Genomic DNA, 6,000 nt, shown 5'->3' with positions numbered 1-6,000 from the left:
TCCCTCTGTCTGAACTACCTTTCCCTCTGTGGCCCCCAGGGACCTTGATTCCTAAGCACCTCCTTCCCTTTCCTCATCTAAAGCAGGATCCAAAAACTTGTGGGGAACAGCTTCTTCCTACTCCCCGAAGGCTCAAGATCTGGGGCCACTTCCCAGAAATATGCAGGGCACAGTGACTTTGAGCACTGAAGTCCCAGAAGATGGGGGAGGGAGGTGGAGAGGTGCTACCACCAGCTGCTGATGGAGAGGGAAGAGTGGGGAGGAGGAGTTGGACAATCCGTGTGAACGTGATTTTGAGAGATCAGATCATCTCCAACCCCCTGTAAAACATCCCCACCAAGTTTTATTGCTTCCCAGGTCATGCCTCGCTTATGCCAAAAAACAAGTCCATTCCCACTGTAGCCCCGCCGTCTTGCTGACCCGGGGTCTCCACACACCCCTGGTCAGAGCCCATCCATCCTTTAGAGCCTGATTCCACACAGCTGCTCCTGCCAGGCGTAACTATTGTCTGCGGGTGTCTGCAGCTGTGCTGCCGGGGGACCTGGACACTGTGCTCCCCTGCTGGGTGCGGCACGCACAGCTGCCACTTCCTGCTGCTCCGTGGGGTGCCTGGTCCTTTACACGCTGCCCCGCAAGGCCCAGCGGCTCTCTGAGCCCCCCAGATGATGCGCAGTGGTAGGAGGCATAACAGGGGAGAATGGCTCTGCACCAGTTTGCTAGGGCTGCGGGAACAAAATGCCACTAACTGGGTGGTGGTGGCCTGAACAACAGAAATTTATCCTCTCACAGCCCTGGAGGCTGGGAGTCCCAGGTGTCAGCAGGGTTGGTTCCTTCTGAGGGCTGTGAGGGAAGGACCTGTGCCAGGCCTCCCTCCTACCTGTGGCTCTTCACATCGTCGTCCCTCTCTGTGGTCTGTCTCTGCATTCAAATTTTCCCTTTTCATAAGGATACTGGGCCCACCCTAATGGCCTCATTTTAACTTAATTGCCTCTGTAAAGACCCTACCTCCAAATAAGCTCTGAGGTACTGGAGGTTAGGACTCCAACATAACTTTTTTTTGTGGGGGGGGCACATAATCCAATCCATAACAAGCTTCTTCCCTTTTTATTACAGGGTAACCTGGAGCCCACAGACCTCATTTACCCGAATGAGGTCACAATGTCATCTGGACACACATTTTGCTAGCTCAGTACTGCCCCGCCCCAACCCAGGGAGCTGCAGGGCTCAGACCACCACAGGGTTGCTGTGCCCCCTCGGTGTCTTCAGGAGTTTAGCGTCTGAGCCAGTCGAGGCTGCTGCCTCCTCCCCGCTGCCTTTGACCTCGCTCTGGTGCTCCACTTGGGCAGATGCTCACTTTGCAGCGCTTGCCCTGAGATGCCCTTAATGTCCTGCTGCCCACCACCCTCTTGGATCAATGCCTGTGCCCCTGGTCCTGGGCTTTGCCTTTTTATTCCACAGAGGGTAGAGAAACTGATCTCCCTCCACGAGTCCTCATGGGTTCAGCCTATAGGAGCCCTGGCAGGAGACTGGAGGCCGGGAGAAGGGGAAGGTAGGGTGTGTACTGCTCTGGCTTCTCCGTGAGGCTGGTGTGGGCTGCCACATCCCACAGCAGAAGGTCCACGCCTGCCGGGGCCCTCTCCACGAAGCCCCCTCTGAGCTCAGGCAATTGCTCTTTCCTCTCAGACTTTCAGACCTAGGAATGGCAACAGCTCTGAGATCCCCAGGCTCAGGTACTGCACCATCTCTTGTGGTTTCCTTAAACCCTGCTCACACATTTGTAAAGACCCTGCATAAAACTTTCTTCATATTACCCAACGTGAGCGTGTCAACTGTTTTCTGATGGGCTCCTGACAGTCACACTCCCCCAAATGTCATTCTTATGTCCCCCAAGCTTCACCAGCTATGGCTAAAAGTGAAATCATAATATAATTTAGATCCAGATGCTGGTATTTCAACCCCACACCTGAGTCAGTGCAGGAACTCAGTTCCCTTTCAAGGTTCTAGAATTCCTGAGTCCCCAGGATTAATTCACAATTGGTTACCCGTCACACTCCCTCCACAGATCCCACGCCGATGCCGTGGACCAAGCCACCAGCAAGAGAATGGAGCTGTCTAGTTCCTGGGATCCAGCCTCTTGCTGAGACCCAGAGACCCCTCTGCCTTTGGATCTGTAAGATACCCCATACTTTTTCTCTGAACTGGATTGAGCTAGCTTTGGTGGACTGTGGATACGTGAGTCAAAGCCACGTGACTCTGAACCTGACTGAATCTATACATGAGTGCACAGATTCCTTCATTCCTCGATCAACCATCTGCCTCTTCTGAGTCAGGAATCCCCCACCTTCTGGTTTGCTCAGAAAAAGGAGCTATCAGGCAGGAATTGCTTGACTTCCTTCCGCACCCTGCATCCGCCAATGTAACCGCTTCACCAGCCATCCTCGCTGTCTTCCTCTCATCTCTGGAGAAACGTCTCCCTCTGTATCTCCTGGCTCGGTCCCCTCCCACCTGCACTGGCAGCTGCCTCTATCTCGCACAGGGTGCTAACTCCTCCCTTTCCCACGTCTTCAGACTAAATATTCCTCATTGCCTGTAAATATTCTCGAAGTTCTCCCAAATTAAAAAAAAAAAAAAAAAAAAAAAAAAAGCCCTCCTTGTTCCTTTGTTCTAGATTTGGCTATTTGTGCCTCTCTTTTCTTCCCTTCTCCTCCAAGTGATTCAAAAGAGTTGTCTTGGACTTCTAGCTCTGTATTCTCACTTCTCACCCTCAGCCCACTGTAATCTGGCTCCTGCCCTCTGGGGCCATAGGAACTACTTACAGGCCAAGTCCAGAGGGCACCATTTTTCCTCACCTTACTGGACCTCCCTCCTGCATTTGACTATTTAGTACTGCTTGTGCCCTCCTTCTCCTCCCCCAAGGCCAGGGTGCCCATGGCAGAGACTTGGACTTGCCCCCAGTGAGCTCCCACCCCCCTTTCTTTTGTTCAACACCTTCCAGAGCTTTAACAGAGAACATGGATGCCCAGCTAAGCTCTACTTTCCCCATCCCCCTTGGCAGCTAGGTGTGGCACTGGGCACCAGTTCTTGCCTCTAGGATGTGAGCACCTTGGTGTTGTGGACCCCGAGATGGGAGCCCCATATTAACGGTAGTAGCATCAACTCACCAACCAAGGTCCCAGAAGACTCCTTGGAACAGAGCTGGCTCTGCCAGCCATGGACTACCCATCTCAGGACTATTCATATGAGAAAAATAAACTTGTATCTCATGTAAGTTACTGTCTTTTGGGACTTTTTGTTATAGGAGCTTAACCTGTCCTCTAATTAACATAGCATTGACTCAAGAACAGACAATCCATAGGCCTTTTGAAACCTTGCACCCCTGCACAATCTCATTCAGGTCCTCCTGTTACACTCCCTTATGGCACCCGTACCTCTTCAGAGCACTTACCACAATGTGTGGTCAAATCATTATGTAACACAGTGGTCATTGTTGATTGCCTTCCCAGCAACTATTCCTCCTCCCTCCTTTTAACCTCACAAAATCCTGATTTTATTTAGAAATGCATGCCTCCCCCATTCAGACTCGTGCTACAGAAAATGGTGAAATTAAGCCAATTAGATTTTCTCTTATAGATTTAGAACTAAAAAAAAAAAACAAATTATAAGCCACTTATCAAAAGGATCTAAGACTGAAAGTTCATAATATAGAAGGAGCAGTGAAGCTATAATGGGCCATGTGCAAGCCAAAGTGCTAGGGAAATAAAAACTAAGAATGAGAGGGCCAGCAGGTAGGACAGAGGCTGGGATGTGACCTGCAGGCACACTGCCTCAGTGGTGACCTGTGCATCCTGTCTGCAGAGGACCTGCAGCCACCTTGGATCCAGGATTACCTCCCAATTGCAATCTCTGCTCTTGGCTTTCCGTAGATGGCATCCACTGTTATCCCTAAAATATGCCTCTTTCCCTGGCTGGTGACAGTGCACTCCTGTTCTCATAAAACCCGGGTAAAACAGCAACTTTGGGCAAATTTGTTCAACAAATATTTTTTGAACACCACCATGTCCTAGGCATGGTTGTGTGCATGAGTACTAGGGGGAACAAGATGGGCTGCCGAAAACATCTCTCCGAGAAGCAAAATCACCTATGCTACTCCTCTATCTGCTTAAAATTCTTCAGTAGCTTCCAACTGACCTCAGAATAAAGCCCTAAATCCTCTTTATGGTTTGCGAAGCAACTTTGCACGACCCAGCCCCTGTCTACTTTTTGCTTTCAGTTCTCAGTTACTTTGCTCCTCCCTTCACTGTGAGCTATGTCAAACCACTTTAAGGTCTCCACACATGCTGCCTCTCTCATGCTAGCAGGATTTTGCACACACTCTTCCATCTACTTGAGTGCGGTAAGCAAAGAAAAGAGCCAAGAATGAGGATGGCGATGATTATAGTAATATTACCACTTATTGAGCATTTATAAATATTTTATGTACATTACCCTTAATCTTCATAATGTCAAAAGATAGGCTCTGCTGTCCCCATTTTACAGACAAAGAAATTGAGGCTTCAGAAGCTCAGTAACCTGCTACAGATCACACAGTTAGGAAGTGGCAAAGCTAGGATTTGAATCCAAACTTACCTGACTCCAAAGAACAGGCTGTCTATGCCTGCTGTCTCTTTGACATTTGTTAGAACTCAGCCTCTGGAGGCAGACAGACCTGGGTTTGAATTTAGGCCTCCACCACTTCCTAAGTGGATGGCTTTGGGCAGGTCGCTCAACCTCACCGAGCCTCAGTTTCTTCATCTGTAAAGTGAATTGAACAATAGGACCCACTTCGGAAGGTTATTGTGAGGTTAAAGTACAATAATGGATGTAAAGTGCTTGGCATGTGCCTGGCCCGTTGCATTCAACAAAGGCAAATGTCGTTGCTTCATCATCATTGTGTTCAGCCTCTTCACTAAGGCACATGGCTGTGTCTCCTTTGCCCTGCTCAGGTTAGAGCTCTGCATCTTGTCACAGACACAGTCTGGGAGCTGCTTCTCCACGGGGCCTCCCGGGGCCATGCCTGCGTGAGTCCATGAAAGTCAGCTTGGGAGGCAGAGGAATGGCCTGTAATTGATCCCAGTTAGAGCCGAGCAGGTCCTGTCTTCCTGGGGCCTCAGGAAGCAGGGCACTGCCTGATTTATGTCCCTGTTGCACCGAGGATGACCTAGTGCCCTCTCTACGTGTTCCAGCATCAGAAAAGGCCATAAAACGGAATTGACGCTACACGTTTGTTCCTTCAGGGCCGACTTGCACACTGTTGCTCCCAGCTTAGGTCAATCCCTTGCAGGGCCCTCCCTGGCAAAGATGGGTGTGTGTGGCCACCCTGTGCGGTCAGGCCCCTGGGAGTTCAGGGCCCTGTTCTTGACCCAACATCCAGGGACAATATACGGAAGGAAAATCGTAATCTCATGTGTTCTGATGACTTCAGTGACCATCTATTTGCGAATGACCCCAATCCACATCCTGAATCTACACCTCCACCCAGCCTCAGTCCCAGCTAACCGCTGGCCTCCTGGACGCCTCCTCCCGCATGTCCCAGTTCCCAGACGGAACTCATCATCTTCATTCTGCCTGCTCCTCTCCCCATAGCTCTTCCTGCTGTTAACCACACCCAATCTGCAGAAGCAGCTTCCTCCCACTCTGATACAGCATCTTCGTAAATCTTCTTTATAGCTCTCTAATTAGGGCACTTATTGCAGGTTTACCACGATCCATATCTGTGTCTGTCTCCTCCAACAGACTGTGAACTCCTGGAAATGAAAGACCAGATCTGATCCTCCCTGTGCCCCCAGGGCCTGGCACAGACAGCACGCCATCAACTTTTGATTGAATCACTGAATGAATGAACAAATGAACAGAAATGGGCAGTTTATCAATACTGCCTTTCAATAGTTTGTAAATAAAGAATAGGGCTTCTAAAGTTTCACTGGAAATGGTGAAATTAGATATTAGTATCTTAGAGCCAGA

Source organism: Eulemur rufifrons, chromosome 8 (assembly GCF_041146395.1).
Source record: "Eulemur rufifrons isolate Redbay chromosome 8, OSU_ERuf_1, whole genome shotgun sequence".
NCBI classification, from domain to species: Eukaryota; Metazoa; Chordata; class Mammalia; order Primates; family Lemuridae; genus Eulemur; species Eulemur rufifrons.
The sequence above is the reverse complement of the archived record's forward strand: the minus strand, read 5'-3'. Positions refer to the sequence as shown.